The 12,405-nt window shown below is 35.3% G+C and overlaps 1 protein-coding gene and 1 non-coding gene across 7 annotated transcripts in view; one reads left to right on the plus strand and one right to left on the minus strand.

Moving 5' to 3' along the window:
• LOC138713786 (arginine kinase) overlaps positions 1-12,405 on the plus strand; it is a 436,319-nt gene that overhangs the window by 390,274 nt on the left and 33,640 nt on the right. The window lies entirely within an intron of this gene.
• Positions 2,045-2,117, minus strand: TRNAT-GGU (transfer RNA threonine (anticodon GGU)). The gene has a single exon. It is a non-coding gene; the product is annotated as a tRNA-Thr (tRNA).

Genomic DNA, 12,405 nt, shown 5'->3' on the forward strand with positions numbered 1-12,405 from the left:
CAAAAATTATCGAAAAGTGTGACTGTGATTGGTTGGAATTCAAAATGTCATTACACTTCATTGGTCGAAAATGGAATGACGTCATATAAACGAAATAGTCACTAAAAATTTGAGAAATGTTCAGAAAAAAACTGCTCCTTATCATCTCCATCTGTTTCTATGGCAACGAGTCTGTAAGACCAATGCTCTTCCAGACGTGTAAAACCCTATCCATGCAGTTGAGTAGATTGCTGTAACACAGAATAGAATGAAATATTATAACTGAGACGTAATTATATACTCCCATATCGAATGTCAGAAAATAGAAGGTCGGTAATGGATTCTGTTGTATAGTTAACCCAATTTCCGGTATATTGAGCCGTTTTCAGCAGTGCCCATACATCGAGCTGTTTTCAACAACAGCCTCTGTCGTGACTGGGTGTCATAAAGGCTGACGACTGATCATGCCATTGGCAGATGTTTCTGAGCGCGTGTGGGTGTATCGACAGCAATGGAACAGCCCCTCGTTTCGTGTGTCCCAGTTTCCACTTCGTGGGCCCATTGTAGTGGAAAATGCTACGCTTGCTGATGACGTTACGAACATCCACCAGATGATGGATACAGTCAAGGACGGATCTCTTTATTCCGCCATGTTGCCGTAGTAATGAATTCCTTAGTTCAGTGTCACATGTGGCCAGTCCACAGCGCAGGACGTGATGTGACTGAACTTCAGCTCTGATGTCCGTATTTTATTAGGCCTGTATTTATATACTTTACTGTACATGGTCTTCGTACATCACTTTATAACTAGAATATGGAACATGTCAAAAAATGTAAATAGTACTACGAAGTCTTAATTATAGTCACAGGCTAGTTGAAATATCTGCAATGCTTGGGAAAAGTGGCATAAGTCAGTTTCCACAAACATTTTTTAATAATTTATTGACAACTTACGCAACATCTGCTCGCTTGGGAAAAAGAACATAAGTATTTCTCCCATTACAATAATTCATACAGAAGAAAATCAAATGGACATAAACCAGTGTGGTCCACACATGTGGAGTAACGGTCAGCGCGTCTGGTTATCTGGTTGAGGTTTTTTCTCCGGGGTTTTCCCTCAACCCAATACGAGCAAATGCTGGGTAACTTTCGGTGCTGGACCCCGGACTCATTTCACCGGCAATATCACCTTCGGTTGGCGAGTTGGTATAGCGCTGGCCTTCTATGCCCAAGGTTGCGGGTTCGATCCCGGGCCAGGTCGATGGCATTTAAGTGTGCTTAAATGCGACAGGCTCATGTCAGTAGATTTACTGGCATGTAAAAGAACTCCTGCGGGACAAAATTCCGGCACATCCGGCGACGCTGATATAACCTCTGCAGTTGCGAGCGACGTTAAATAAAACATAACATCCTTCATCTCATTCAGACGCTAAATAACCTGAGATGTTGATACAGCGTCTTAAATAACCTAATAAAATAAAAAATAATAAACCAGTGTGAAGACAGTTTTTTTCCGTCTCCCGTGAAATTAACATTTTTGACTTGTGCCACTTTTCCCGAGCGCTACAGATATATACAGAAGGGTTTTACAATACACTAGTAGGTCTACAACACAAGGGGTTAGTATCGATACTTGATACAAGACAGAAATAGGCTTATTCATGTAGCGTTATTGAATGTCGTAAATTACCTACAGAATAGAAGGCGTGATAAATTAGGTACTTCTTTAATTTGTCCCTAATCTTATGTTTTGAGTTTGATTTTAATATCCATATGGAGGCTATTAAAAATGTTTACTGCCATATAACGCACTCCTTTTTGATAGCACGACAGACTTGCCGATGGAGTATGAAAGTCATTTTTGAAGAGTATCTGTAACGAGAAGCATGCAAGGATTGTCGTAAAGGTGAATGTTAGTTTGAGTTTATTGCCAGTAAATGACTTGTACAATTTTATTAAAAACATAATTATCCCTGAAGAAGTAAAACTGATGCTCAGGGAGCTATACAAACACATTTATTGTTAAACATAATTATAAGAGTGATTATTAGAGGAAAAAAATTCGCTCCGGCGCCGGGAATCGAACCCGGGTCCTTGGTTCTACCTACCAAGTGCTCTGACCACTGAGCTACGCCGAAGTTCAATCCACAACACCGGATCAAATCCCTCTCCTCTAGTGTTTTTTCCTTTGTATTGCTGTGGATTGAACTTCGGCGTAGCTCAGTGCTTAGAGCACTAGATACGTAGAACTAAGGACCCAGGTTCGACTCCCTGGCGCCGGAGCGAATTTTTCTCTTCTAATAATCATTGTTACCATAACAGATATATTCTGTAGGACCAGTATAATTATAGGAAATAAAGTGGATTTGAAACTTAAGGTTAAATTTACTAGGGAAACAATTTTCATTTTTACAATTTACTTACTTACAAATTGCTTTTAAGGAACCCGGAGGTTCATTGCCGCCCTCACATAAGCCCGCCATCGGTCCCTATCCTGAGCAAGATTAATCCCGTCTCTACCATCATATTCCACCTCGCTCAAATCCATTTTAATATTATCCTCCCATCTACGTATCGGCCTCCCCAAAGGTCTTATTCCCTCCGGCCTCCCAACTAACATTCTATATGCATTTCTGGATTTACAATTTTACAGTTTAACTTGCACAAATACATAAATACACATTAAATAAATACATATTCTTGAAAAATTCAATTCAATTGTGAAATTGTTATTTAGACTGGACTGTGTAAGTATATTAATAAGCAATAAAAAGTGTTCATATTTGAAGCAGTGCTTAGTTACAGTATTTAGATTTACTTCTGTTCTTTTATAAGCGTTACAAAGAGGGGAGGATGTCTGCTATATATACCCAATAGTGTTTTTTAAACTTTGAATGCTGTAAATTTTCTTTGTTGATGCTGGTGAGGTGAAGTCACGTTGTCTCTAGATTTCTTTAATAGGGGAGGTACTATAGAAATGACGCTATAGATAAATTGAACGAAGACATTGACTCGATTGTGACATGGACAAAGAAATTCCATCTTAATATCAATCCTGGAAAGACACAAGCAATCATATTAGGACACAAACGGCAAACCGACGCTGTAAAGCACCTCGACATTTCCCCCGTTAAAGTAAGTACAGTGCATATCCCTTTCAGTTCTTCGGTAAAAAAATCTTGGCATTCACATGGATAATAATCTCAACTGGGACGTGCAAATCACAGAAACCTGCAGAAAAGTATATTCTATTATTCATGTGCTAAAAAGGATAAATGTTCATCTTCCCTCTTGCTTAAAAAAAGTCCCTTGTGCAGACACTTGCATTTCCCTATTTCGACTATGCTGACATTTTACTGACTGACCTTTCCAGCGACAACAAAATGAAACTTGAACGTGCTCATAATTTGTGTGTACGTTTTGTACGCAATGTTCGTAAATATGATCATATTACCCCATCCCTGGAAGCAATAGGTTGGCTTAAACTAGATAAGAAAAGAAATTTACATTCACTTCTCTTTCTCTTCGAAATCTTGAACTCTTCTATTCCTTCGTATCTGTCGTCTCGCTTCACTTACCTTTCTTCCCACCACAATCTGAACACACGCTCTCGCCATGAAACAATACTAACAATACCATCCCATCGCACCTCCTCATACTCATCCTCTTTCACAATAGCCCTGCCAAGACTCTGGAATTCGTTACCTGCTAGCATCAGGGACTGTCGAAATAAAATTCAATTCAAACGCAAACTTACTAGGCACTTGGTCAGTAATTGAGACTCGTTCAGACATGGTTTCTTGTAAATAGTTATTTTAATCTACCACAAAATATCTCAATATCCGGTAATTTCATCACTATAGAATTTTGTTATTGTAGGTTTAATTTGTAATTCAGTAAATACAAAAATATTCTTTGTTCTTAACTTCTATGATAAAATGTCTAGCTTTCATTAATCAGGTATTCTTGTCGTACTTTAATTTTTATTGTAATTGTAATTGTAAATTTAATATTAATTGTAATCTTATTGTTCATGTTATAGTTGTAATCCCCTGGTAGAGGGGCAGAGAAGGCCTGACGGCCTTATCTCTACCAGGTTAAATAAATAAATCTAAAAATCTAAATCTATAGTTCATTATTCAGGAGGTGTGGGATTAGTTTTGTATTGCTGGTGGAATATCCAAATAGCTGTACGTAGATTACCCAAAGGCTAGGCCAACCTTCGGAATGGTAAAATTAAATTGTAATGCCTCACGTTGGTGTGTTGCTCTGTTTTAATAGGCCACCTTTGTTACACTGTCAAGGTAGAGGTGTTGATTAATTGCACCCGCGTTTTTGTAGATGGGGCACGTTTAACGACGCACTTCTCGGAAAGCAGTTCTGATGGTAAAGAGGGAGTGGAGTTGTTCCCACGCGAGAGCAATCTGCTGGACAATGGACATCCTGGCCTTGGGCTACGGGAGGGGGGGAGAAAAATTGGCGATTGGACTCGTGTGCTAACTACTGGATTGTCTCTCTGATTCCCTTTTTACACTAAAGTGTCACGCTCCATTGTAGGCTATGCTAGTGAATTAAGATTAACTTCGTATTCACTAAAGGAATAGCAAATTCAAGTAGCCACCGGCATAGCTCAGGCGGTAGCGCGTTTGCTGGCTGATCTGGAGTTAAGTTCGGTTCTCCTTTGGGCTGATTACCTGGTTGGAGTTTTTCCGAGGTTTTTCCCCAGCTGTAAGGCGAATGTCAGGTAATCTATGGCGAATCCTCTGCCTCATCTCGCTGTCACCAACTTCATCGAATTAAATGACCCAGTAGTTGATACAGCGTCGTTAAATAACCGGTTAGAAAGAAAATTAAAGATTTGAGCTCTTCGAATTACTGTTTTTATTCCTAAATTTGTATAATTTCAAAGACTTAGTGTTAAAAATATAATATCTGAATATAATGAAAATAAAACCATTCTGTCGAAACTTCAAAAATATAATCTTATGAATTAAGTACAGTTCATTTTACATAGATTCTTGTAACCCAAAACGCATTTGAAAAGATTTCATAAAAATATTGAGCTATTCTTAACAGTAGATGAATATTTATATAAATCGTGCAGTAAAATGGAATGATATTATTAAACGAAATTTACTTACTTACAAATAGCTTTTAAGGAACCCGCAGGTTCATTGCCGCCCAGACATAAGCCCGCCATCGGTCCCTATCCTGAGCAAGATTAATCCAGTCTCTATCATCATATCCCACCTCCCTCAAATCCATTTTAATATTATCCTCCGGTCTACGTCTCGGCCTTCCCAAAGATTTTTTTCCCCTCCGGCCTCCCAACTAACACTCTATATGCATTTCTGGATTCGCCCATACGTGCTGCATGCCCTGCCCATCTCAAACGTCTGGATTTAATGTTCCTAATTATGTCAGGTGAAGAATACAATGCGTGCAGTTCTGTGTTGTGTAACTTTCTCCATTCTCCTGTAACTTAATCCCTATTAAACGAAATTAACCTGCATAATTAATAAAAAAACTTTCCTGAACAGTATGCGAACCCTGAACTTTGTAGTCTCCATGCAAGCACGCTAGCACAGAGCTATCGGAATGTTTGCGATGAATTGTCATAATCAAGGTTATCGTATTGTATCGTGTTTGTTTATTAATGACTGTTGGACATTAATTTGATCTTATTTTCAGATCAATTTCGTGTTTTTTGCATTAGTTGTGAAATACCTTGGAGAATCATTGTTTTCTAAGGAAACTTACATTGCTGTGTAAATCGTTGGAGAATGTGTGATTTTTATCTTTTTGTTCGTAGATTTTTCTTTAATACACGTCAGGTTCATCGTGGGTAGTGTTCTGGTTTTCTCAGTTTCTCTTGACAGTGGGCTACTCACATCCAACGTTTCTAGAGTCCAGCAATGTGCTCCTGAAGTGGTAACTGCTAGTTTTATATCGTAGTCCTATAAGATATATCTTCTGTTATAACAAGGACTGTAAATATTTTTATGCTCGACCATGCCGAAATGTAGTAATTATACACCTGGTAGCAGCCCTTTAATGCACCTCATTAAAGTACACCTATTCATTATAGTTCAGTTGTTCAGCCAATGAGAAATCACCATTGTACCATTATAAAACCGCAAGTATCGATTATTCTCGGATATGCAATCGAAAGACAATTAGCGAAACGTCACGGAGGCTGGAAATCCAATACTGTCGCAGAAGGTTATGTTCTGTTACTGTAATAATTAGCGTTAATTTAAAATAATATTCAAATAAATTCAATTTGTCATCTCGTTTTTCAATTCTAAATCAATTTCCATGTTATATCAATATTAATGTTCATGTTATTCTCTAGATTATATCAAGGTCAATGACATTCGTCCCTCGGAAAAATTCAATACTTTCGCGTCTGCACACATCTCACAATTTAGAAGGTCAGTTCCGCTCTCCACTTAGATAACGATAACATGAATACTTATGAATAATTTCAAGTTAGAAATATGGTAGAGCATAAAAAGTCGTATGAAACTTGCCTATAATGGTAATTAAGACGCTCGTATGAAAATTATGAAACTCGCGCTCGTTTTATAAACAAACATACTCGCGTCTTAATTACTACCATTATAGGCTCGTTGCATAATGTATACTAGAAGTAATCATTTCGCATGTTGAAAGGCCACCAAACTCAGGTTTTTTTTAGAAGTCGAATGCATCTCCACTGTTAACAGTTTCTGTAAGAGTTAATTTGCAGTTTGTGGAAGTGAAAACTTCTTTCATCGTAGTTTTGACATGCTAATAACAGGAATTCCCGCTGTTTTGCACATGAAGATAAACTCTCTGAACAGCAGGAAGCCTATTTATCAAAGCTCTGAGAACTGTTCCAGATATGTGGTGTTATCGATTTGCCTACCTCTCGTGTGTGCCGAATTACTTGGCTGCAAACGATGTTAATGAGACGGAAAACCGTATCGAGGCAATTTTCCCAGCGCACGTTGAATTTCGTATCTTAATGGTGATGCGCATCTTGCTGTTGCTAGGGCGACGAACTGGAAAGAACATTATCCCACTGCAGTGAGATTCTTGGGTGCATTTTAACCGAATGAAATAGCGTTAACATTTATCAGGTGACAGTGGTTCAGTTTCGGGGGATAAAGAATTTCCTACTTGTTTCTGGGGACACTTAAGTATTTCCTTTCAATTTCACTACGTCTCTTTATCAGTTTTCCCCACTTCTGTCCTTTCCCTTTGATTTTGTCCTGTTACAAATATTTCTAAATATTTTTCTTTCTAATTTTTTCTACCGATTTAATTTTACAAATGATTTGCTTTTATAAACTTCTGAATACTTGCTGTTAATACAGACATGAAAAGAATACTTGTGGACACGACACATAAGTTACCTTATCTTTATCTACAGCATGATTCAGCCGTGATAGATACAAGTTCAATAGTCATTCTACGTTGTACCTGTTATCGAACTGCACTTTTATCAGTCTAGAGATTACAGACTTATCACAATGTATGTGTCCCTACTCTTCAATTTATGACGTCTGTTGAAATATCTTCACATGCAGAGTTAATCCTAAGATAGCAAAACATCTAACTGCATTATTTCTTATTTAACAGAATAGCATTAGGATTACCTTTATTTTTTTTTTATTTTTCTCTTAAATATGCTATTAGGAAAGTCCAGGATAACAGAGAGTGTTTGGAAGAATTGAAAGGTTTACATCAGCTGCTTGTATATGGGGATGACGTGACTATGTTAGGAGGAAATCCACAAACTGTTAGGGAAAACACGGGAATTTTACTTAAAGCAAGTAAAGAGATAGGTTTAGGTTTGGAGTAAATCCCGAAAAGACAAGGCCTATATGAAGAGTCCACTGCAAGATTGGTGGATGAACCAAGACTGGCAATGCATAGCTTAAGACATATAGAATATACATAGAGAGTTATATGGCATTAACACTGATAGTCATTGTCCAGTAATGATCGGAAAATCACAGTTAACCTTTGAGCGCTAAGCATTTCAAACTTTCAATTGCTTCTCCTGCAAAATGTATTCCAAATGACATCCATCATTCTTGCAGTGGACTCTTCATATGATTATGACTCGTGACCAGAACATAGTACGAAATGGAAATGTAAAAATTAGACACTTATCGTTTGGAAAGGTGGAAAAATTCAAATATCTTGGAGCAACAGTAACAAATACAAATAATTTAATAATAACAATAATAATTATTATTATTTATTTATTTAATCTGGCAGAGCTAAGGCCAGTAGGCCTTCTCTTCCGCCCAGCCAGACTCTAATTCTAATTGAATATAATTGCTTACATAGTTATTACCAGGGAACGGATTTATATGGACTAAAAATATATGAAATATGTAAATATATATGTAGTTATTTTTACCAAAATATGGAATTAAATATGGATTTTTACCAAAATATGGAATTAAATATGGACTTAAAATTATAAAAAAATGACTATGTACGTTAAATATTGGTACATTTTAATCAAACTAAACAAAAAATATAATGGACGTACCTTATCTTCCAATGTAGTTTCAACAAAACACAATTTTTATTGTCTGTTATCATAACAATAGGTTACAAACATTTCTTTCAAGTGCTGAAAAGTGAATCTTCTTCTATTGTCTCTGAGGATAGATTTATACTGACTAAAAGAGCGTTCGACGTCACAAGAAGTAACTGGTACATAATTCAATTTCACAATGTCTGCTGGGGATAAGTCCAAGTTAATCTTCACTGTTGATTCACCACTCATCACAGCAACAACCTTTTGTAGTTCTTCATATCCAGGGTTTTTTGAAAGTACAGTGTCCACCTTAGCTCTTACTGCATCTGCAACTTTACCTCTACCACGATTCAGTTGTTCCACAGTACTATTTATAATTTCAAAACTTTCAGATAGTGAAAGGTGCCTATTTTGGAGACTTTTGAGCGTTTTTATGATGCATGAAAATGTATGCTGAATGTGAGCTAAGTCATTCTTCACACTTATGTCACAGGTAACTGTTTTCGCAGTATCAATTGAGACTGCATCTTCAGAGTCCAATGCAAGGAGAACATTGTTAATAGAGTCTATATGTTCGGCATAATATTCAACTGCTTCTAGCCATGTACCCCATCTAGTTAAAATTGGCTTTGGTGGCAATGGAATTTCAGGGTACATTTCTTTCAACACGTTAACTCTACTGGGAGCTTTGAGAAATACTTTTTTCACTGATGAAATCAACAAATCTACTTTAGGGAAATTGTCTCTGACCACTTCTGCCACACGATGAAATGCATGCGCCACACAAGTAAAATGAGTCAATTTAGGATATACAACAGATAATGCTTGTCCAGCTTTGACCATATAAGGGGCAGCATCGCTAATAAAGAATAACACATTATCGTACATAATACCCTTTGGCCACAGGATACCCATAGCTTCGTTGAACAGTTTAACTATAGTTTTGTTATTGCACTTTTCTAGAACATCACAATGTAAAAGAATTCGTTCAGAATATTGTTCACTTAACAAACCGATAACTACATTACCAACAAGTCTACCTTCTTTGTCGGGAGTCTCATCAATGGAAACCCAAATTGAACTATCTTTAATTTCATCTCTTATCTTCTGTATTGTCTCATCGTAGATGGATGGAGCATACGTCTTCCTAAGTGTTGACTCATCCGGGATTGTATGTTGAGTATATTTTTCAAGGAATTCCCTGAAGACCTTATTCTTTAGTTTGTAGAGAGGAATATCAGCAGAGATGAGAGAACGGCACAGGTCGATGTTAAACTCAGATCTTACATTCGATGTTGTTGGTTGTGTTAAAAACAATTGTCTCTGCTTGGAATTTAGTTGTTTGTTGGCCTGATGTTTACTAGTTGTAATGTGTTGTTGCACCAGGAACTTTTGTGTAGATGATACTGCACACTGACACAAATTACAAAATAATATTTTATTGTCAGTTGATAAACCATCTTCTTTAAATTCTGAAATGTAACTTGTTAGTTTTGATTTTAAATTGACTGAATGACGTACTTTTGGCATATTTACCGTCTTTATAGTATGATTTACAAAACTGAACCTATGTGTACTCTGACTGGCATTTAACTGTTGAGCTGCACAACTGAAGTCTGTTAAAAATTTTAAATTAAATTAATACAGTTTTGTAACTTACTTTCCCATTGTTGATAGGACTGCTAATTTTCAAATAACTCTGATGTTAAAGGGATTACTGAACATGTGTTTAAATCTCTATTGTTGAAATGTATTTTTAAAAGTTAATGGAATTTTGTTTTGTTTTATTGTTAAACGTAATATAATATGGACTGTTTTATATGAAATATGGAAAATATATGGAAATTAACGAAAATATGTACTAAACTCTAAAATATGGAAAAATATGGAAAATAAAAGTAGGATTTTTCAACCCTACACATTGTGAAACATAAAGATAATGCAAAATATAAATTATATTAGCTTTATAAGTAAATATGTATTTACATATAAATCCTTTCCCTGGTTATTACATTAATATCTAGACCATAAAACAACATTAAAGTAAATAATGAAAGTTGGATAAGTAATGTTAGTGTGACAATAATAAACATTGGTAAGAAGTAATAATAATAATAATAATAATAATAATAATAATAATAATAATAATACTCGGGAAGAAATTACACAGAATAAATATGGAAAAGTCTGTTATTATTCGGTTGAGAAGCTTTTGTCATCCAGTCTGCTCTCAAAAAAATTGAAAACTAGAATTTATAAAACAGTTATATTACCGGTTGTGCTTCTCAAATGCAGACAAATTACAGTACCCACACCTTGAAACCGTTCAAGTTTTCTAGATATTTTCATTGTGTTTAGAAACCTTGTGTTGTGTTCATAATGTAGTGCAGTTTCGCCTATTCTATACATGTTAGTATTTTTTTGCCGAACAATGTACGGTACACTTTTCTTGGATTACTTAACCACTCCATAATCTCGAGCATCTAAATCATGCGCCCTGATATTTAGTTTCGTAGACCCACTGTACATGTGATCTAGGCATCTAAAATGTGTTACGTGTTAATTTAAATTTTAAAATCTGAACAAATTGGCGTACCATCGCAATACGCGGTTCGGGGTTTATTGACTGTTTGCCTTGTTCATTTTTATAAATTTAAATAAAAGTGGCGACGTTAAAGAATAAATTTTTTGAACGGTAAATAAGGCACAAGTCATATTTATTTATTATTTTTTATTTATTTATTATTTTGCTAATAATTGTAACATAAAATATAATATATACAGAAAAACGTTAGCTCGCCCCTGAAAGAGTAAAACTCGTGCTCAGGGGAGGATTCCTGAATTGAAATTAATAATTATAGAATACAATTTGTCTTATGTCTACTATGCAATTATAGTATATAAATTTAAATTTACAATTTTTCGATTTTTATAAAACCCATACATAACTTTTTAAATTTAATACTAGAACTATTAGAATTGACAAGATTAGGATATTTAAATATAAATTTGTTACATATTCTTGGGCCTAAATTACTACTATGATTAAATACTGTAACAGTGTTGCATTTTGGTTCAAACAGTCTTAAAGAATTCATACCTTTTGTTTCATAACTATGAGAATACAACTCAAAATTATTTCGATTTTTATGTATGAATTTTATTAATACAATATAATAAATTTGTCTTACATTAAGTACATTGAAGTCTAAAAACAAATCTTGAAATGCAAAATCAATAGGTTTATGAAGACATATTTTAATTATTTTCTTCTGTAATAAATTAAGTGGATTAAAATTGGATTTAAGTAAGATACCCCATCCTATAATTCCATACATAATTACCGATGAATTGCAAGTTTCCAGAAGAGCAAAATCAAAGTTTTAAATGAGGACTAATATAATTGTGATGTGCTAGAAATCTGATGATCTACATCAGCATGTAAGAAGACAGACATAGAACTATACCCTTTATACTATCTGAAGAAGTACATTTTCTATTCACATGAAGGTCATAACTTAACACCACCAATTTCTGACTTACGCCCTTCTTATCGCGCACCAGAGAGTTATAATAAAAAAATAATAAGTTTATACATAGCTAGCTTTCATTTTCGGAAGGAATTGTTTCTGTAAGATGGAATTAAATGATTAGATTATCTTGTTTCGAGAATCACCGCATTTCTTTAGAAGAAAATGTTCATATATAAATCGATTGTCTCATTTTAACGCTTGTAATTGATTATATACATAATCCCTCAATCTGTTTCATGCTTTTGAACTTTGCTTTTATCGTGTCTTCACATTGTACAGTATTCTTTAGTTTGCCTTATTTCCTAAAGACTCTGTGTTCCACTAGTCGGTGATAGGGTTATCTAAAAAGTC

Source organism: Periplaneta americana, chromosome 2, assembly GCF_040183065.1.
Source record: "Periplaneta americana isolate PAMFEO1 chromosome 2, P.americana_PAMFEO1_priV1, whole genome shotgun sequence".
NCBI classification, from domain to species: Eukaryota; Metazoa; Arthropoda; class Insecta; order Blattodea; family Blattidae; genus Periplaneta; species Periplaneta americana.